The 22,507-nt window shown below is 46.9% G+C and overlaps 1 long non-coding RNA gene across 1 annotated transcript in view; it reads right to left on the bottom strand.

The window, feature by feature from the left end:
• Positions 1-857: 857 nt before the first annotated feature.
• The window catches only part of LOC125913295 (uncharacterized), a 32,015-nt gene continuing 10,365 nt past the window's right edge, over positions 858-22,507 (bottom strand). The window contains exons 3-5 of the long non-coding RNA XR_007454969.1: positions 20,608-20,690; positions 4,971-5,158; positions 858-3,480 (exon numbers count right to left, since the gene is read on the bottom strand). This is a non-coding gene — a long non-coding RNA (uncharacterized LOC125913295). The remainder of the gene's footprint in view (positions 3,481-4,970; positions 5,159-20,607; positions 20,691-22,507) is intronic.

The raw sequence follows: 22,507 nt of genomic DNA on the forward strand, positions 1-22,507 counted from the left end.
CCCAGTCAAGACTTTCTGCCAACTGCCTTGAAGTCCGCTACTCTTCCTCCCACTCTCTTTTCACAGATGTCAGACTTGTGTCACCATCTGAGGACTCTCCCCACTGGCCCCCGCTCCTCCCTCCTGCATCTTCCATAGGCGTGTCCCCCAGTACATTTCTTGCACATTGTATTCTGTTTTGGAGTCTGCTTCTTGGGGGACCTAAAATGACATGGAGGGAAGAAACCAGTTTTATACACCTGACACATGGCAAGTGCTGAATAAATGTTTACTGAAGAAAGGAAGAAATGAGCCACCTCCCTGACTCCGTATCTCTACCACTTCCAGATCAATCTTCCTAGAGCATGACTTTGTGCATGGCACTTCCTTTCCTCCCCACAGGCAAAGTAATAGCGGATAAAAAGAAAAGATACAATGTTTTGGATTTTTTAATGTGCTAATGTATCATAGTGATATTAATGATGTAGGATGCACTTTCTCTAATGACATTATGAGTTTTTAAAACAAAGAGAAATTCAAAATGGTAAAATGGCTTTTGACCACTGAGCAATGGAAATGGGTTTGGAATTAGTCTTTAAAAATAGAACCTTTCGGGGCGCCTGGGTAGCTCAGTCGGTCGAGCTTCCGACTTCGGCTCAGGATCTCACGGCTGGTGAGTTCGAGCCCTGCATCCGGCTCTGTGCTGACAGCTCAGAGCCTGGAGCCTGCTTCCGATTCTGTGTCTCCCTCTCTCTCTGCCCCTAACCCACTCGCATTCTGTCTCTGCCTCTTTCAAAAATAAATAAACATTAAAAAAAAAAAATAGAAACTTTACTGGAGAGAAGGTTCCTCCCACCCCAACGTGACTCCTTTGGAAGTTCAATGTGTCCGGCTTGAGTGTCTGCTTTCTCCCCCAGAAGAGCTCAGAACCCTCATCTATCCCCTGAGGCACCGGTTTTCCCCATCATTAATCTTTCAATCAGGATTCAGTGTCTTCCGTGGATACCCACTTCGCGTGGCAGGAAAGGTTGTCAACCATGCTCAACTCCAAGGCCCACTGTTCCTGTCATAATTTCTGAAGATGGCAGTCCCTCAATGGCAGCCTGTGCAATACACAGCCTCGTGTGGATTCTCCTTCCCCAGGGCAGCCGTCAGGAAAACTTCCTTCTCCCCTAGACTCTACAGCTTGAAATCGACCCAAAACTATTCCTATGTGATCAGATGCTTGCTGCCTTCCCTGGCAAATTTCCTTGAAAAAGACTATTCATGTAGTGTTTTGGCATGAGAGTCCCAAGAAAGGGGTTATAATAAGCATCCTCTTGAAGACTTAAATACAGTCTCTGGTTCTGCAAATACCATAATGACAGACTTGCGTTCTCAGTCCTAGGAAATTCTGCGGGCACCAGAGCTCAGAAACGTCCTTGGCATGTAAGCAAGCTTTATTCTTATTTGTGTCTGGGATCCAAGGAGAAAATAAGGGGCTCCCAGAACCAGGTCACTCAACACTCTCATGGAGGCAGAGGAAGGATCACCACAAGTGCATTTCTGTGATGGCAGCTTGAGCGGAATGCATCTGTGTGGGTCGCTTGGTGCCCCTGGGCTGTAGGGCTCGGGGGCGTGTTTTCGATCTTGGTGGCCAAAAGCAGAGGCAGAGGGCAGGCGTGGACAGATGGGACAAAGCCTCCTGGCACACACTGCCTGTGGTCAGAAATGCTCATGGTTGCCGCCAGAACTGGATACATGATGGGCTCAGATGACATCAGAGGGTGACCGAGGGGTCGGAGCGCTAGCACTGTCCAACTGCGAGCGCCAGGCTTCCTTGTGCGTGACACCCTCGGCCGTTCTCTCCTCTCCCTCTTTCCCTCTCAGTGGCTACCGTGGGCTCTAGCCAGCCGTTCCCGAGGCCCAAGGCTGGCTTGTTCTCGTGGGATCAACTCCAATACCTGCTTCAAATCTTCCTATTCCTTTATCTCACAGAGCATACATTTGATTGAGGAATTCAAGGAAAAACACAAGTTTTTTAAAGCCTTGTATTTTTGATAGAAAAGAAGGAAGGGCCTAGTGAAAGGAATTCTGCTGAGTCTTCTTATAAATCACACCCAGCGTGTAGAGCCAGCCTTTTCATACACCGAGCTCCCTAAGACGTGGGGAACATGGAAAGTTTGGGGTCCTTGGGAGCTACATTATCTTTCAGGATTGTTGCAGGGAGGGATGCAAAGTGGGTGGCCCGTGACTCTGGCTGTGGGAGGAACGCTCCCGGGGGGCCCTCGTGCTGGCACGAGTGCTGTCCTGGACAGTGGGGTGGGGTGGGATGAGGCAGGGCTCGAGTCCATTCTCTGGGATGTTACAGTCATGGTTGGAAGGTTCTAGGTGCCCCCGAAGCGGGGCAACCAGGCTTGGGGCTGGCTTCCATGAAACTGCTGGGGCCTGACCTGGCTTTCCAGGCCTCACCAGAGGCATGGCCTGGTGGGGGCATGAGGCAGAGAAATCCCTCCCCTGTGCAGATTCTCCACAAGTGGCACCTTTGCCATCATTTTCACAAAGTGATATTGTGGCACAATGGTTGCTGAGACTAGGATGAAATTTCATTGCTGGAAGCAGGGGGGAAACTGAAGGTCAGCCTCATCCGTCAGCAATTGCCATCTCGGTGGTTGCATGAGTCTAATCCAGCTGCTCTAACAAAATGCCACAGACTGGGAATTCTCACAGTTCTGGCGGCTAGAAGTCCAAGACCGAAGGGTTGGGGCCATTTCGGTTCCTGGTAGGATCTCTCTTCCTACCTTGCAGATGGGGCCACCTTCTTGTTGTGCCCTCACAGAGCAGAGAGAGAGAGAGGAATCAAGCTCTTTGGTGTCTTTCCTCCTAAGGACGCTGATCCTAATAGATCAGGGTTCCACCCTTAGGACCTCGGGTAACATTAACTGTCTCCTTATAGGCCCTGTCTCCAAATTACCTTGGGGACTAGGGTTTCAACATAAGGATTCTGAGGAACACAATTCAGCCCATAGCATGAGATGCTCAGGGAATATGATGCCCTTTGAGGTGTCCGTCGCCCTCTTCCTCTGGCCTACCCATGCTTCAGGCTCCTTTCTCCATTCTAGAACCTGGCTATGCTTCTGCCACACCACCGCGAGGGCAGGGTGACCCCTGAAGAGTGGTGCGGGAACACCCGCCGGGAGAGCTGCCTGGATAGCTGTCTGTCTGGTAAGCTCCCCGGCACCTCGCCGACACCCGTTTGTCTTCGTTGCCCCATCTCAGCCATTGGCCAGGCCCTGAGGGAGCCTGGGGGGAAGGGTAAAAAGAAGCAGAGTGACACCTGTTATCTGTTACTTAGCAGAAGCTGGAACCCACCTGGGGACAGAACACAGCCGCCTCACCGCGTCTGCCTGGGCGGGCTTCCTCATACATTTCATAGGTTAAACCATCGAAACATGGGGTCCTGTGCATTCCCAGCTGAGGACGTGGAGAAAGCTCATCATGTGTGAAGGCCAGATCCACCTGCTAAATAAAAACAGGAGTGAAAAAAAAAAAAAAAACAACCAGAAAAAAAAAAAATAAAAGCCCAAAACCTTGCGATTTGCCCAGCACTGCAAATGGCTCAAATTACAGCTACAGAAAAGTCTCCAACCCCTGGAGACTTCCCTTTCCACCCCGGCAAGTGGTGCAGTCCCTACTCTGGCTCTCCTCCGTCGTCGCCCCCACCCCTGGCTGCTGTCCTTTCTCTGCCTTTGTTGTGTAGCAGCAAAAGGCAACGCCCTTCCAAAGCTCAGGGGACTTTCTTCCATTGTCACAGCATCCAGCCATGCCACTGGGGCTGCCCCCACTCCAGATTTATTCTTCTAGCGATGAGTCACTGCTACCATCTTGCCCCTCTGCTTCCTGCAAGCAGATGAGGCAAGGAAAAGGAAAGGAGGGGCCCCCGGCCAGCTCATGAGGCACCTTGTGGGCCTGGGTGGGCTACGGCCGTCGGGGTGTATGGGGGATGGAACTGGCAGTAAGGGGATCAGTCCTGCTGCCTGGAACAGGAACAAAACCCCGGCCTCCATAGGATGGGAGGGTCATATGGGGCCACACGGTCCCCTGGGTAGGGGACAAGGGAGTATCACTAACAGAGGATGGGATTTGGGCTCTATCAGGTCTGGTTTTGAAGCCCGGATCCACTGCTTCTGGCATCCTGGGCACGTTACCCAGCTTCTTGGAGCCTTAGTTTCCTCACCTGTATAACAGGGACCCCAACATCCTTCCTGGGATTATTAGCCTGCGGGCTAAAGCGCGTGACCCCTGCGAAGCTCCTAGAGCAGTGCCCAGCGTCAACCAGGAGCCGGGCACAGACTAGGTTTCCCCTTGCACAATCGTCCGACGCAAGGACGCTGTCCTCAGAGAGGTTTGGCCCAGTGTCCTGCCCTCTCCCACAGGCAGGCTGCCCGCGCACAGAGGGAAGGCTCCTTGCTGGGAAACCAGAACAGCCGGTGGTGGGGGAACAGATGAGCCCGTGGCCCTGGACCAAGGGGGCCCGAAGCACACCCACTCATTTTCTCTCTACACTGTGTTTGGCGATGATTTATTAGTGATTTCTCACATCTCAGGCTCGTGGCAAGAACTTGAGTCCCCTTTTAAAGGCAGTCCTTATCATCATTCAGCTCCATCGTCATTATTCAATATCTATTGTGTTCAGGGCCTTCTTCCAGACACCATATATTTACTCCAGTCTGGAAAGCTGAAGGCTGGGAGGGGCTGCTCGAAGTGTCCACGACGCCCCAAAGGGCAGACAGGGCTCGGGCAGCAAGTCCTTGTCCCACACTATCTCAGCATCGGAATTTCGGAAGGGATTGGTGACATTGGAGCAAGGGGACTTGTAGGTCAAATGAAAGGAAATGCTATTCTGTTGCCAGCAAGTAATAAACCCACAGAATTCATTATCCAACGGGGAGTTGGGTGGAGGCCTAAAAGTACGTCAAAAGGAGTTTTAGGTAAATTCATGGTTGGCTGACCTCTGTGGGGGGTGTGCCGTGATCCTCTGAACTTGCCACCAGGAAGGACGGCCAGCGTTTGGCAAGGTCTAGAGAAGGCGAACTCTGTGCCCTTGGGCCTTGGGTTCTGGCCCATGCAGCAATCTCCATGCCCATGGGATCGTCCTGGGTTTCTCAGATTTGTGATTTTTCAGTGCTGTCCATCTGAGCTGGGAGAGAAAGGAGGAGGCATTCCTGGAGAAAGTGGGGTGAGAATCTCCCAGGCAGAACACTGGACAGCAATTTTTTCTTTCCTGCTTAAAATTCCAAAGGCCTACACCCTTTTGAAACGGCAGCAAATTTCACAAGAGCACAGAACATTTGCATTGGAAGGGAGCGGCTGGACCATTTCACCTACTGCAGTTTCTGCCCTGAACGGTTTTGTGTACTAGCAATTAGATTCAGAAATAGAAACAGTGACGGTGCTAGAAATGCACTTGCTGAGCTGTGTGTCTTTGATGCAAAAAAAGCCTTTGTACCTAACAACTGAGCTTTTGCTCATTTACGCAACCAATTTGTTGAGCACCAGCTCTGAGCCATGATCTTAGGATCCGAGGACGGAGAAGACAAAACACCCTGCCTCCTGAGAGTTTAGCCAGTGGCGAAAACGGCCCAATAGTTCCACTGCTGTGGGTGTTACGGGAGCAGGGAAACGGGGGTCCGTCTGCACCTGGAGGAGTCAGGATGTGAAGGACAGCCAGGAGCTCCCCCGTGGCAATGAAAACAGGCAGAGAGGGGTTTCTGCAGACCAGGGAGTGTGAAACAGTTGGAGAAGTGCTAGAATTCACTCAGGCTGCCTGAGATAAAGGGGGCAGGAGGCGAGTCTGGAACGTAAGACAAAGAACATAAGACAAAGACGGGCATTGAGGGTGGTGGTCCAAGCTAAGGCGCGGGGCGCTGGTCATGCAAGGGAAGCTGGAATGAGGCATAATCAGTTTCTCATTGTAGGGAGATGATCAGGGGGTGCGTTGGTGGGGGCGAAACTCTAAACAAGCGCATGAGTCAGGTGACTCCCCCCACATCCAGGAGACCACAACTGGGGACTACAGCAAAGTCCTGAGGTTACTCAAAAGGTGGGACCAATGGCTCTTGCTGCTAGAGGCACATGGCAAAGGGAGAAAAGAGGAGGGTCGGGGATGACCTCTTGGTTTCTTTGAGTGGATGGAGGTACCATTCATTGGATGGTAGCTGGGTGCTAAAGGGAGAATGTCACACTGAAAATAACGAGTAAGTTTTGGATAGACTGTACTTGATTTTTGTATGAGGCAGCCAAACAGAGATAGCCAGCAGGCTGTGTATCTCAAGATCCAAGCTCTGCAGAAGGGTGGGGTCTGGAGATGTCAGGACGCAGGGACAACAGCAGGTGGAGGTGAAAGCTTGCTAAGGGAGGACCCAAGCAGGAACAGAGGAGCACACGGAGGGCTCCACCACAGAATGGCCCCGGGCAGAGGAAAAGAAGCCCACCAAGGACAGCAAGCCAAGGAGGTGGGAGGAGAAGGGCTTACCGGAAAAACAAAGGAGGCAGGAAGGAACCGCACCTGAAACTTCTCTGTTGAAATTCGAGGTGCTTTTTTTTTTTTTTTTAAGGGAACTGAGTTTTGCAGCATTGTTTTAAAATTGAAGTACAACTTACATACAGTAAAGAACACAAAGAGTATATGGTTTGATGCATTTTTCCATATGTATACACCCATGCATCTACTACTTCAACTCTGGAGAACATTTCCAGCTCGCTAGAAGGTTCTCTTGTGGCCCATGTAGGCGGTGCCTCATCGCAAAATAATCTTTCATTCTGACCTCTGCGGTTATGCACCTTTGCCTCCTCTTGGTCCTACGGCTAGGATCACGTGGTGTATGTCCTTTTGCAATGCAGTTGCTTTCTCTCAACAATACGTTTCTTGTGACGGGCAATGGTTAGGAAGTTCTTTTTTTGTTGCTGGGAAGTATTCCATCGTGTAAATATGAGCTGTCCACCATGGTGTTTCTATCTGTTGATAGATCCCAGTTTGGCTACTGGTTTACTATAGTTTGGGACTCCTGGAAAGAGCGCTGCCATGAACATTCCTGTGTGTGTGTGGTGGGGCCCCAGCACACCTGAGAGTGGCACCGTAGGGTCACAGGGTAGACGTCCGTTCAGCTTTAGCAGATGCTGCCGAGGTATTTGGGCCAACTTACATCCCCACTCACGACGTAGGAGTGCTCCGCTCCACAGTATTTTAAAATAAAACACGATTCTATGAGGAACGCTTAAAACACTGAAAAAAGCAACTGCTTTCAAGAACCTCAACACATCGGACGTATCTATCGATCCGTTAACAATGACTATGTAACACATCCCTCCTCAATCCTCTAAGACTTCCGTTATAGAACCCCTAGTCGGCCTAGTTTGAGTTAAGGTAAATTTGTGTATATAAAATAAGTGAATTTCTTTATAAGTAATTTTATCATGTACAATTGTCACTAATTTAAAAAGTCTTTCTCGGGGCGCCTGGGTGGTTTATTCGGTTAAGCTTCCGACTCTTGATTTCAGCTCAGGTCATGATCTCACAGTTTGTGAGAGCGAGCCCCGCATCAGGCTCTGTGCTGACAGTGCTGAGCCTGCTTGGGATTCTCTCTCTCCCTCTCTGGTCTTCCCCTGCTTGCGCGCTCTCTCTCAAAAGAAATGAACTTAAAAAAAAGAAAGGCTTTCTCACCTTACACCCAGATTCATGAGATTTTATTCTAATACTCAGTTATGGATCTCATTTTTCCCAGGAGCTGGCAGAACTGCCTTAGCCTAACAACATGGCATATGTATCTTGGATGTCACGGGAGTCAGCATTAATTCAATTATGTATTCATTTTTTTCACTGTGTAAATATATGGTGAGCAGTCACTGTGTCAGGCACGTCCTACGCACTGGGGGTGGGTGGGATGGGGGAAATAAAGAATCATCACTTAGGACTTCTGCCCTCAAAGAATTTAGTCTAAAAGAAGATATGGATACAAAGAGCCCTAACGCAGAGTAGAAAGTTAATGAGTCTGAGACTTCATTTCCTGCAGGGCAGGGCGGGGCCAGCTTAGGTGAAACTGTAGCAAAAGAAACTGCCATTTACTACATTCACCTGTTTTCTGTCTGGCTGGAGATGACACATCGTCCCGGGGTGAGATTTTGCTCTCAAGTCGCTGGACTATATACCCTCCAGGTAAGCCTCACAGACATCCATTACCTAGAAGGCAAAGAGACAGAAACCCCTGGGCGACAAAGCCTGCCCTTTTAAATACCCGTAGCAAGAAAATGGGCCAAATTGCTTGAAGTCAAGGAACCTCTTGGAACCTAGAAGTCCTAGCCCCTGACATGTTTATCATCTTTGCAGTTATTGAGATGGTTCTAAGTGGTGTTAGCTGTCAGGAAAGGGCCCAAAGGCTCCCCAGAGAAACTCATTGAATTCAGTGCTTGGACCTAGATAGTTGACACAGGAGTGCTGACTCCCACACAGTAAGCACCTGTGGAGAGAAGCCTCTCTGTCTGGACCCACCATGCTTGCACAAATAGCCTACTTTGGGAACAGGGGCTGAATATGTGAGTGTGACCTTGGAATCCAAGCATAGAGCATCTTCAGCTGAATATAACTCAGGAGAGAGTGGGATGTGAACATCTAAAAGCTGAGTTCCTATTCACACTTCAAGCTGCTGAAGACTTTCATACCAATTGTAGGCTTAGCAGATATCGTTGGTTATTATAACACTCTTTGCATCCCATATTGTCTGCAGATCCCTTTACTATTCCTGTGCACATGGGCTTCTGTGGCCTCTTCCTACGGGAAGAGAAATTGTCAGGGAAAATGGACCGCTCTGTGGATTCCGCCTCTGAGTTCATCTAAGTTCCTCACCTACTTTAACTCTTAGGAGTGGGTCACTGCAGAGTTCTTCTGTGGGGTCAGACAAGCTCAGCGAGAGAGCAGGCGAGGAGGAGAGCACAGCCCATAGTAAAGAATATGGGCCAAGCTTACCTGAGCATTTTGTCCATGGGTTGGAAAGACAGTACAGTGACTCTGGGCACCTCAACATGCCTGCCTCTTGACTGGTGTTGTACCAATCTGGGCTGCTGCCCTCCATGGCTGGTGTGCAATGTCCTCCTGGGATCTTTTCTCTCCCTTCTCCTGAGAATTCCCTTTACTTCTCTCCAGGGTATTGAAACTTCTGTTCCTGTTATATCTTTCCCTTTCTCGAGAAAGGCTGCCTGGGAAATACATTTTTGAGACTTTGCATGTCTGAAAATATCTTTATTCTATCTTTGGGCTTTTTTTTTTTCTTGGTAATTTGGCTGGGTATGGAACTCTAGGTTAGAGAGCATTTCCTTTCAGAATGTGGAATGCATTGCCCCATTTTCTTTTTCATTTCAAGAGCAGTGATGCTCTTGAGAAGTCCAAAACCATTCTCATTTCTGACTCTCACATGTGACTTATTTCTCTAGAATCTCGTAAACACTATTTCCTCCAAGTTTTGGAAAATTTCCAATGACATGCCTCAGTGTGAATCTATTTTCATTCACGGTGACCCAACATTTGATGTATTCTTTGAAGCTGAAAACATGTGTCTTTTTTTAATCTCTTGGAAAATCGGGGAAATAATTTCATTTGGAATTAATTCCTTTCTGCCTTCTGTTCTCTTCTCTCTTACTCTCTGGAACTCCTCTTATTTACAGACTGGAGTTCTTGAACTAGTCTTTTAATTTTGCTTTCTTTTCTGATTTTTTAAATCTCTTTGACTTTTTGCTATACTTTCTGAGAGATTCACTGTTGAATTTTTCATCTCTGCTGTTTTTAATTTCCAAGAATTTCATCTTGGCTTCTGAATGATCCTTTTTTGTTTCACCCTGTTCTTTTTTCTTGGATGCAGTATCTTCTCTCCGTAAAGACGTGATAAATGTAACATTAATTCTCCTCTCCTCCCATGTTCTCACATCTCCCTGCATACTGCTTCATTTGTTTGTTGTTTGTTTTGGTATTTATTTTCCACATAGTCAGCTCTCCTTAGATGTTCAGTAGCAGTGGGATATCCAGTTGTGACTAAGAGTATGGATCTAGTTATCTGATTGGGAACCATAAGCTCATTTAAAACTCTGGGCAAGTGAGCGGAGCTTTGGACTTTGTATTGTGATGTAGGATTGTTGGAGAACCTCCAACGACAGTATTGCTAGGTCGGTCGCTCTTGAATTACACAGATTCCCTAAGTACTCTTAGTGTTTAAAAGAGTGCCTGACATGTAAGAGGGGCTCAGTACACGTTACTATTCCTGTTGTGGAAAATGTGTACACTGAGAAGCAAATATATACACAACTCAACTAATAAAAGCCCATACCCTTGCTAGCAGCTTCTTAGAGGCTTATAAAGGTGCAATCACTCTCAGAAACTTGGCCACAAGCTTTAACTGGTGGCTTCCATGCTTCATGGTTGGTGGGAGAAGGACGGAAAACGCAAAAGAAAGGAAGATGCTGGGCGCCAACACAGGAGATGGGAGGCAGCTGGCCGAGCAGGAGAAGGTGAATGGAGGAGATGCTAAGTAGCCCTGCTGGTGTTTTCCTCATTAAGCTTGTGTCTAAACACTCTCCATCTTTACAGTTCCAGTGGACTGGGTTCTGGCACACTTGGGGACATATTTGTTAATTAGCTCCACGGCTCCTTGGGTGGCTGTCCATTTTATGGGTGATGGCACCAGAGGCCCAGCCCTGCCAGGGGAAAGAAGGAATATTCCATTCATCCGGCTATGGGTTATTAAGCCACTCTGTCTTCCTGTCACAGACGGATTGTGAATCACACTGTGTTCTCTTCCATCCCCTTCGCTGCCTCCTCTCCTCTTTCCACAGCCAGGGGTGGACAAGGGCCTAGCAAAGCCTCACTGTTCTCAGACTGGTAGGTGCTGGCCTATCTGGCCCTTGGTAATGGGAAGAGTGCCCTTCTCCTTCTTCTCACACCTGTCAGTCCCCAACCACCTAGGAGTCCCCTCCAGAAACCTGACCTGCAGCTTCCGCAGTGCTGGGCCACTGGCCAGAGTGGTGGATTCCTCCTGGGAGCTGGTGTAGCCCTTGGCAGGAGATCAGCTCCACAAGTCATTAATTTCAACTACTCAGCATCTTGTCTTGGCCATTCTTGTGCCCCTGCCTCTCTCAATTCAATTCTAATAACTTTCTTGGCACAGAGAGATGGAGAAAGGATTGCCAAAGTCAATAATCAAGTTTCTACAACTGGGATTGTGTACACACACACACACACACACACACACTTATTTATTTATTTATTTATTTATTCATTTATTTCTTCATTTATTTATGGGTTGTTTTGTCAAGATAAGAACTGCATGGGCTCATGCTGTGTATTATCTTTGGCTTATTCTGATAAAAAACGTCAGGTAAGCAAATATTTGCCGGGCACCTACTATGTCCTAGGCAGTGTGACGGAGTGTTTAAAAACAGGCACTATTTTTTTTATCTAGAGTTGAGAAAAAACTGGGCCAGCCATAAGGAAGTTCCCCATCCATCCAAGATAACAGAATTTCTAGAAATTACAGAGGAAGGAAAGAGGAGTGGTTAAGCGGGCAGGTGCCCAGCTCTGCCCCTGACTCGATGTGATTTGGGGCAAACCGCTTTGTGCCTGTTTCCTCACTTACAAAAAAGGGAGCACCTACCTCTTAGGGTTGTTATGAAAATCATACAAGACTGAACATAGCACTTAGAAAAAGCCTGGCACATAGTAAGCACTTACCAAATATTAGCTATTACTATTATTATGACTTATAGGGACCTTAATGGTTTTCTCATCCAAACTCCTCCTCTTCATAGTGAGGATGTAGAAGGCCAGAGAGCCAGAGTGACTGGCTTGCCCACAGTCATAGTTTGGCCTCTTTAATTGGAGACAAGGATGCTAATTACCTCCACACCATGCTGCCCCCTTGGTCAATGGTGAGAGTTTTGATTCTAGAAACTCAGGCAAAATTTTGGCAAAGGACTCCTCTCTAGCCAGCTATTCAATGAATAGCCCCTTGTAGATTATGCTGGGACGTTCACTGTCTTCTAATCACTTGACTGCTTGGAATAGAGTTCTACAGACATCACCAGCATCTGGGACGATGGCACCTTCAATTCAGATGGTCTCGAGATGGTGCAGGGGTTAAGAGCCCCCAGTCTGGTGCCAAACAGACTTGGTCCAGATCCAGGCTCTTCCCTTTTCACCTGCTGTGTGATCTCAGGCCAATTACTTAAGCCTCAAGGTACTCAGCAGCAAATGCAGAGAGAAAGGACACTACCCCTTATTGCAATGTCATGAGGTTGAAACCAAATAATACATAATAGTAGGTAACGAGCTTAGCTTAGTGGCCGGTATAGTGTAACACCCAACACGTGAAAATTAATATGATTTTTACACTAGTTTTTAGCGCTCTCTTTTTTTACCTGTCACCTCATGTTATCCTCAAGACATCCTTCTAAGAGAGGCAAAAGAGATTCTTTTATTCCCACTGCCTAGCTAAAGGAAAGAGTACTCAAGGGGGCTAACTGAGTGCCATGCCGCTAGCCAGTGGCAGGTCTGGATCCGAGCACACAGAGGCTTAGCGACACCTAAGGCAATGCGTTTTCACCTCCACGATTAGACCTCAGGGACTAAGCAAAATCTGAACACGTCCTCATAGTTGAGAGGCGAAAAAAATAAAGAAGGAACACTGAAAAGAAATGAATAGGGTCATCATAAATTTGCAGCGATGCTTTTGTTCAACACGTTGAATCAAAAGCACATAAACGAGGTAGAGATGAGCAAAAACGAAGCTCTCCGTAACAGCCCCGCAAGGACCAAAAACGGAACAAGATCATTCTGTCTGTAGAGAGGAAGAGAGAAACCAATCATCAGAAGCTCCCTTGTGAGTCGGGAGATGGTGGCGGGAATTAACATTTTCAGCTCATCGCAGACCTAGGGCAAAACGAAGTCTTGGGGGGAGAGAGAGAGAGAGAGAGAGAGAGAGAGACAAGCCGGGGGCCCTTGGGTGAAATGTCAGATCAGAGTCTGCAGAGACAGTGCCTGCTCATGGAGATGGTTCTGATGGTGAGGGCAGCTGTTAAAAGAATAATCTTTGCAGCTATGTCACCATAATCCAGACAGCCAGTGTGTCCCAGCAGTGTTCATTAAGCCAGGAAGCATTCAGACAAGGAGGGAAAGGCTGCTCGTCTGCAGCTGATCTTTTTTTCTCCCTCTGATCCCAAGGCACTATGAATCTGAAGGAGGCCCCCAGCAGACCTGCTGAGGAGATAAGCCATTTTTGTCACAAGCGCTGGTCTGCGCTGGTGCTGAAGCCAGGACGGAAGCCACCTGCCAAGCCGCCCTGCTCCCTGCGCCTTGCCTGGTCTGGCTGGTCTGCCTTCTCCCCAGACCTCCAGACATCAGCCCCCCTCTGGATGGGTGGGAATCCTGAAAGCCCTCTTGGCATCAGTTTCCCTGACTTCTGTTGCTGCACGTGGCAGGGGGCTGGGAGTTTGCGGGATAAGAAGCAAGCGGGAATCGGGAAGGGGGGGGGGCACTGCTTGCTCGGCATCTTGTTTTGACGAGTGCAGGGCTGGGGTGTTGATGGCCATGGAAGAGCCTGGGAACTGACCACTTTCTCCCAGCGTCACAACCGTAGAGTTGAAGCACAGGGGAGTATGCTGTGCTCTGATGGAGCTGTGAAGCCAAGGGCATACAGAATGCAGACAAACTGCCCCTTCTGCAAGACCTGGGGCCCCTCGGGTATAGACTGCTGCCCCACCAATTGGAGCGGTTGGACCTAAGAAGCAGGTGGCATGGGTCCAGCGCCTATCGGAGGAATATGGGCCCCGGGCTCCAGGGGCTAGCTGTACTGGTAGCAGCATCATTATAACTTTGATATATCTGCTGTTTTCTTTTTTCTTTGCTTTTTTTTTTTTTTTTTTGCTTTATTACTGGCATGTGTGGGTACAGTCCAAATGCTCTTCATTGCCCAGCAAAATCTCCTAATTCCTGCAGTCAGCTCTCTACTTGTACTGGAAGAGGCAAGAAGGGCTCTGTGCACCTGCCTGCATGCTCTCTGGAGGCAGGAACCAGGTCTGTTTGCCCCAGACCTCAGAGCTTCAGACAGCTTGCCACTGTCTGTAATACACTCTTCGTTGATCGATCCCTGGGAAAACTCTGACGGGCATTTTGCCATTCAGTGGTACAGGAGAGGCTGCCAAGGCAGTTGGGCATGGAGGGGAAGAATGTTATACAAACAAGAGAGGAAGTTGAGCCTCTCACGCTGAGAGAAAGGAAGGATGGGAAATAAAAGGTGAATGGGAGACAGATACCATGGTGAGAAAAGCAGCCGTGGGATTCCTGCCTTAAAGGGTGGGAGGGGCTGGGGGTGTGCTATCAGTGGGGACCAAGCTAGGGCAGGGGTAGCGCCAGTGGTGAGGGTAACAAGGACTCCCTGGGCGGCTGCTAGCCTGGGACAGGTGGAGAAGGAGCATCTAGAAGGCTGTTCCATTCTTTCTCGCTCCCAGGATTGGCATGTCCCGACTTCACCCGTAGGCAGTGAGGACTTCCTAGTGCATTGGGGATGTTTCTGTTGGTGCCTCTTTCCAAACCAGCTGCTGAAAAGGGGTACTGGGTTCAATCCACGAGTTTGAAAATGACCTTGCTTGTGGAGAAGGAAACTTTGCTCCTTGAAACATCATGGGGTGCACTATTTTGAATTCAGCCAATCCAATTTGGAAGTAAGAGCCGTCACGCCATTTGGATTTATCGACAATTAAGTTTTTAAGCCAACACTTGTAAAGTGCTATTTCATTTAAAACAGTCTTACACATTACCCACTTGGTGTTTGAAATAACTCCAGTAGATCCATTTTACAGAGGTAAAATTGAGGTCTTAAAAAAGTTTCAAGTAAGGCCACACAGCTAACAAAAGTGCATCAGACTTCCTGACTCTGCTGTTCTGTTTCACTCCTTTTCCTCACACAAAATCGCACTTTTTTTTTTCACTATACCAATCAATGATATTGTAAGGCTATAACTTTGAGCTCATGAATGAGTGACAGGGCATCAGTGAATCTCCTAAAATTATTGCAGATTTTGCATGAAAGTGCCCGTGTGCTCTTTTTTTTCGGGATTGGGAGGGGGCATAGTTGCAGCAGACTCATAAACATTTTCACGATAGCACAACATTAAACAAAACACTTGAAAAGGAAAAGCTGTTTGGCTAATGCTTGTTATGCATGCAACGCCTATCCCCCGTACACACCAGCAGCACAACAAACCAAAACTAAATTCTTAGCACAGCATAACAACCTCCCGACTAAGGCTACGTGCAACACTCAGATCAATTGAATCTTGCTTCTACTGGAATTTTTAGCTCTGTGTAGACACAATGTGGCTCTCTTATTCTAATTGCTTCCTGGGTCTTTTGCCAGACAGGCAGGAGGTAGCATTGCTGGTCCTCTTTAGAATGCCATCCTTCAGACTCTTGCAGACACTCTCGATTTCCCACCCAGAAGCCCAATGTGTTGTTTGCTTTCCAACAGGCACATTCTTCAGTGTGGCCATGGGCTCTACTGAATTTGGCCCTATTCCCAGGCCCAGCACATCAATCTTGATAATCTGGTCAATCACGGTAATTTTATTCCCCTTCCTAGGAATCGGCTTAAGAAAAAACATGTAACTGGGGGCGCCTGGGTGGCTCAGTTGGTTGAGCGTCCGACTTCAGCTCAGGTCATGATCTCATGGTTCATGGGTTTGAGCCCTGCGTCAGGCTCTGTGCTGATAGCTCAGAGCCTGGAGTCTGCTTCAGATTCTGTGTCTCCCTCTTTCTCTGCCCCTTCCCTGCTCATGCTCTGTCTCTCTCTGCCTCAAAAATAAACATTAAAAAAGAAAGAAAGAAAGAAAGGAAGAAAGAAAGAAAGAAAAAACATGTAACTTGATTCTGATCAATAAGATTGGAGGCTAACTCTTCTGGGGCTGCTTCTGGGAAAGGATTTTTAACTTAAAAAAAAAAAAACAAAAAACGAAAAGAATATAGACATGTCATTTCTACCTCTGAACATGGCTGTGCCCAAATATGGTCACTGGAGCTGTGGCAGCCATCTTGAGGCCACCAGGAAAAATGGTCGACATGGTGAAGACAGCTGAGCAGAAAGTACAGAAAAACCCTAGGCCCTTGATGAGGTTGCTGAAATATTGAATTAGCCAACTAAGGAGCTGCCCTCCTACCCTTTATGTGATGTGAGATGGCAAATGCCCTAATTGTTTAAGCCATTTTGAATTGAGTTGATAATGACTTGGCCAAAGCATCCTAATTAATATAATAAGCCCCATGCTCTGGAACTACCTTCTATAGAATGCCTTAAGGTAAGATAATTCTATTAGTTTTGAGACAGACTCACCTTACAGACAATAAAGAACCAGTATAACTGGATGCATGACCAAAACAGGAAGGGTTGGGGAAAGTCTCATGAATTAATCTCTATAACTCAAAATTCCAATTTTAAAAGGGACCTTAAGAATAATTTAGATGATTTTTAAACTCTGACCAAGGGACACCTACAGTCATGCAGGGATGCTTTAGGAGCCTACCAATATTTGATTCAAATTCACTTAGAATTTTGTTTTGCAATTAAACATATTCACAGTTAAATATTTCACACACCAAATGTTTACTTACATACTGGAAACAACCAGTGTAATCAAATCGGGCCTTCCAGCTTTATATGCTTCTGTGTATATAGCTCCTACCATAAATATTTTGTAAATGTTTGTTGATTCAGAATGTGGCAGCCCTATTGGTCCTTTCCATATTATTGATTGGGTTTTTAATTTAATTTAATCAAAAAAATGAGACAGAGAGACAGAGTCTGAGCAGCAGAGGGGGCAGAGAGAGACAGAATCCAAAGCAGGCTCCAGGCTCTGAACTGTCAGCACAGAGCCTGATGCGGGATTCAAACCCACAAACCGCGAGATCATGACCTGAGCCGAAGTCGGACGCTTAACCAACTGAGCCACCAGGTGCCCCTTGTTTGGGTTTTTTTAAGTGCAGGCCTTCCCTGTGTCTATTTATATGACATTGTATTTATGAGTATCAAACACAGCATGCATGGGCCCTATGAAATTAAATGCCAGGTAAAATGTACATTTGCTCAGCACCTTGTGAGATCACAGTGCAATAATCAGTCTTCAGATGGCCATTGGACAAAGGTTGCAGGGCACTGATTTCCTTCACAATATACATAGTTTTGCATCTATTCTAAGATCTGAATGCTTCCCTTCCTTTCAAAGGTTGAATACGTTTACCTTGTCAAGGTTCTAGGTTAATCCTAGATGACTGGTCAGCAAAGACATTAAACCTGAGTTATGTATTGAATATTCCAGGCAGAATAAACTTGTCTATTTCAGATATCTGAGTAAATATCAGATAGAGACAGGCAATGGAGAGGCAGGGGCACCACCGGATCTCTCATAATTGCTAACGGTTGTCATGACGTATCCAGCATTACTCTAGAGCCTCACTGGTATTGATGCACGTAAGCTACCCACCACCTTTCTAAGGTAGGTTCCCGCCAATGTGCCCATTTTGCAAACGAAGACACAAACCGAGGCGCTCTGCCAACAAGTGGTAGTCCCAGGGTTTGAACCCACAGAATTTGCCTCCAGAATCTGGACTGTTTTTCGCTACATTGTTTTGTACATTTGCAACCACCCATGTGTGTGAGTTGGGATTCTCCCAATCCCATGCAGCTAAAACAAAAGTCAACAACATGTCGAACGATGAGGCCAAGGTAAGACAGCAACTGCTTTTGGTTTCCCTTGTTTTCAAATTTTACGTATTCATTGAAACAACCTTTTTTTTTTTTCTTCAATGCGGTGACAAGAAAATATTATAAAACTAAGCTTATAAAGTACATTAATGGTAAGGTCCACATCTGTCAGACCTGTCCCTCTTGTTTAGCTGGGTTCTGCAGTTAGTATAGAGTTTAGAGTATAGAGTTAGTATAGAGTATTTAGAAAAGCTCTTCAAAGCAAGGAATAGAAAGTCAGTGGCTTAACCAAAGAACGGTTTGTTGCTCTCAAATAGCAAGAAGCCAGGAGGTTGATGGTACTGGTGATGGTCTGGCGGTTCCACAATATCTGCCGACAGTGACATTCCCTTGGCCTTTCCCTTCCAGGACAAGTAGGCTGAGGTAGGTGCAGCCCACATCACCCTCCAGACAGAAAAGAGAGCAAGGAATGCATCAGCCTCCTTTGTCCCTTCCATCGGGAAAGCAAAATGTTCACAGAAAACTCCTGCAGGCTTCTGCTTACATCTCTCTTACTTTAAAACTGTCACCTGGTCACTTCCAAAGCAGAGAAGCCGAAAAAGTACTTAGCCTCCCTGGGCTTTATAAGCCAAGTGGACGAGAGAAATGGAGTTAGAAATGGATGCCGAGTCAACCAATATACAGTATCTGCTACAAAGAAAAACAAAGATTTTCCAGGTTACCTTGGGCGCATGTCCTTTAGGGAACCACACAGTATTGGCTTTGAGGGATTTAAAAAATAGGACACACATTTGGTTAATTGCCTATTTTGCATGCAACACTATCCTGGGTCCCGGAAAGTCTCAGAGGTCTAGCGATACAGGCTGCCCCCACCTGAAGAAGGAAGGGAGGAGCTAGCTAACTAAGTTTTCATAGTTCTAAGGAATCATGGGAAATTCTCCATCTCCGTTTTCGTGTTACAAAAGGATTGGCTCTCTAAGGACATGTCAAACTCAAGAGCTTGCTGATTTTGTATAAGTAATCATTTATTAAGATGTTCTCTGTCCCTGCTGCAATGTCACTGTGAGGGTTGCTGTCAGCAACGTGTAATGACCCATATTTCCCCAGAAGCTTAAGCCATCACTGCATTAATTTGATGTGACGGGGGCAACCAGAATGTGGCATGGGAATTACATTTTAATGGGAAACAGTGCTGCAAACTTCAGAAGCAAGGACAGATGGCAAAAGCTTGGAAAAGACCAGAAAAAGTCAACATAAATAGGAAATAAGAATTTAGAACTTGGAGCTGGCATTAAGAAGCAATTTATAAACAATTTTTGTCCTTCCAAGATCCTGACACTGTTTAGACCCCCTTTTGGAGAATATGTGGCATGCCTATTTCTAAAGGTGTCTGCTCCTCATTCGACCTCAGGTGCTTACTCTTAGCGACCTTGTAGGCACAGTCCCTCATACATTCGATAAATCTTCAATGAGCACCATTTGTTCCAAGCACTGTAGTAAGTCCCTGGGACATAAACATGAAATAAACCTTGGTCTCTCACCTTGGGATACTTAGGTCTATTGGAAGAGATCGCTCCCTTGACTAAACGCTGAAATTCATTGGGACAAGTGGCCATAATAAAACTGTGAACCAGAGGCCGAGGAAGTTCTGAGAGATCCAGGTCAGTCCTGCCTGATGTAGGTATGGGGCGAGGTGGGTTTAAGTGGTGGAGGCACAAGAAGGGTCTTCCCAAGCAGAGCAAAAGTTAACTTTTGAGTGGTAGGACAAGTGCATAGGCACGGAAAATATGTTTGGAAACCTGCATGCATTTTGTGCCCCTCTAGGATCCAGGGTATGTGGAGGAGAATGGTGGGTGAAGGGCTCGGAGAGCCCAGCTCATTTTGAAAGTGTTTTGTGGGACTTACATACAGAAGGATAGTTATTACAAGGGCTGGAAGCCTGGGGACTGACTGCTCATCCCATGCTCCTTCATATCCAGGGATCTGAACACCACTAGCTGTCAGCCAATGAGAGTCACTTGCTTGAGATTGGGCGATTGGGAAATGGAAGGGCCTGGGAAGCATGTTCTGTGTTCTTCTGTCTCCGGCAGCCGCTTCTCAGTGCTTGGGCTTTGGCAGACACAAAGATTTACCAAGTTCTCAAGGGACCCCGTCAGCTACCCGCTTCACTGCCATAGGACAGGCGTGATCATCAGTAGAAGTTTTCTGCAGTTTCCTGACCTGGACGGCAGCGACAACTTTTTTTAACCGTAGGACCACAGCTGCAGTCGTGAACCTAAGAGCTAGCATCTTCCTCCGACTTCCACTAATCCCACTTTCCCAACAGGTTTGTAGACACCTAATCCCCTCTATTAAATCTCTCTGTTTGAAATTCCAAGAGTAGGTGCTCTTTTCCTGACTGAACTCTGACTGCTACCGTATCATTATACAGGAAGGTGAGGCACAAAACCACCCTTAACTCATGCAGTCAGTGAACTGTCTACATAGAAAATCTACAGATAATTTTAGAACTGTTCCTCAAGAACAGTTCATCAAGGAAAACGTTCGTCAAAGAAAGTTCAGCAAGGTTGCTAGATAGTAAGACTGATGTATTTAAAAAAAATCAATTGCACAAGTCACAAACCTGGATGTTATCCTTGATTCTTTCCTCTTCATCACCCCTCACATCTAATCAACCACCAAGTCCCCTTGATTATACCTACCCAACGTTTTGCAAATACATCAACACCCCCCTGCCGCCACCCTCATCAGACCACCAAGGCTTCTCCCCTAGATGACTAACTTAGCCCACTTGGGCTGGTTATTGAAGAAATACCACAGACTGGCTGGCTGATAAACCACAGAAAGTTTTTCTCACCGTTCTGGAGGCCAGGAAGTCCCGAAAGCGTCTTGGTGAGAGCCCCCTTCCTGGTTCAGAGGTCGGTGCCTTTTCATTGCATGCTGATAGGAGAGAAGGGATTAGGAAGCTCTCTGGGCCTGTCTTATAAGGGCACTAATCTTATTCACGAGGCCTCCACCTCATGATTCATCACCTCCCAAAGGGCCACCTCCAAACACCATGACATTGGCGGCTGGGTTTCAACATATGAAGGGGGGCGGAGGAGGGGACAAACATTCAGTCCCCAGCGACTACCCTAACAGCCTCCTAACTGGTCTTCCGGATGTAGCTTTACCTTCTTGAATTCGTCATGGCACAGCTGGAAAGGTCTTTCTGAAACACGAACTCGATCCCAGCATTCTCCTGCTTCAAAATCTTCCCATTTCTCTTGGGATCCATTCCAAACTCTTCTGTGTGGGTTACAAAGTCCTTCACAGCCTGCCCTCTGTCTCACTCTCTGTTCTACTCTCTCTACGCCACTCGTCTCTTGAGGGCTCCAGCCTTACTGTGATTTTGTTGTATTCTCAAATAAGCCTTTTTAAAAATTATATTTATTTTGAGAGAGAGAGAGAGAGCACGCACGCATGAGAGCAGGAGAGGGGCTGAGGGAAGGGGAGAATCTTAAGCAGGTTCCATGCCCAGGGCAGAGCCTGGCCCGAGGCTCGATCTCACGATAGAGAGATGATAACCTGAACCAAAGTCAGTAGTTCGATGCTTAATTGACTGAGCCACTCAGGCGTCCCTCAAATAAGCCTTTTCAGGAACAGTTATCTCTGAGAGCCTCACCCTTCTCCTTAGCCCCTCCCACCCTTCGGCTCCTAATCAGGCTTCGGGCTGGGGATTGTACCTCCTGTCCTCCCACTTGGTGAACTGAGCCCAGAGCCCTGCCCGGGGCTCTCCTAGCCATCCCCCTGCCCCACCATGGCACCTACTATACTTTATTGTTCCTGCTTGTTTAATTGTTGTTCTCCATCATCCAACTGTGAGATCCACTGAGGCTGGGAATGTGGAGATCATTGTACTTCCAGTGCTGACACATGGGAGGCACCCATTAAATATTTGTTCAAAATAAACCCTTACTCTAGGCCCTCTTCAGTTGTTAGACTGAGGGGTGAGGAGGTGCAGGAGGAAGGGAGGCTAGGACAAAGACAACCAAGGCTCTACTGATGGGTTACTGTCCTGCACAAGCCACCACAGGGGACCACAGGGAAGTTCATTTCCATCTCAGCAAATCCCAGGATGAGGTGAGGCACTTGTCTCAGGTATAAAATTTAGAGAGGCACCAGAAAGTTCAGCAATCAAGATAAAGAATACTTGAATGAATATTAAAGAACCGTATTAGAGATGCAAGCAAAAAGAAAAAACTCGGGAAAAAGACTAATCCTGTCTATATGTAACACTTGTACATTTTATATTTTTGTCCTTCAAGGAGTTTTTACATCAATTTTAATTTTTCAAAATGTTGCATTAAGCTATCACTTAGTGTACTGATGACTGATTTGGGCATGCTCTTAACCTTTGTACCTCAGTCAAGTTCATCACTCACCTGCCTATTGTCCCTGCTCTGAAGGATCCGTAGTGTGTTTTACCAAACTCTGATGGTGGGAATTATTGTTTCCTTGTTCAGTACAATGTGTGTTATGGGGTTTTTTCATATAACCTTTATAAAGGAAAAGTGTTCCTTTTATTCCTGGCTTACTAAAAATATTTATTAGCAACGACCATTAAGTTTGAAAAGAGGTGCTTTTTAAGCATCTATTGATATGATCATGTAGTGTTTCTCCTTCAATGTAAGAGCGCAGGGAAATAAGGGTGCCTGGGTGGCTCAGCCAGTTGAGCACCTGACTGCGGCTCAAGTCATGATCTCAAGGCTCAAGGG

The sequence above is a fragment of the Panthera uncia genome (assembly GCF_023721935.1).
Source record: "Panthera uncia isolate 11264 chromosome C1 unlocalized genomic scaffold, Puncia_PCG_1.0 HiC_scaffold_4, whole genome shotgun sequence".
NCBI classification, from domain to species: Eukaryota; Metazoa; Chordata; class Mammalia; order Carnivora; family Felidae; genus Panthera; species Panthera uncia.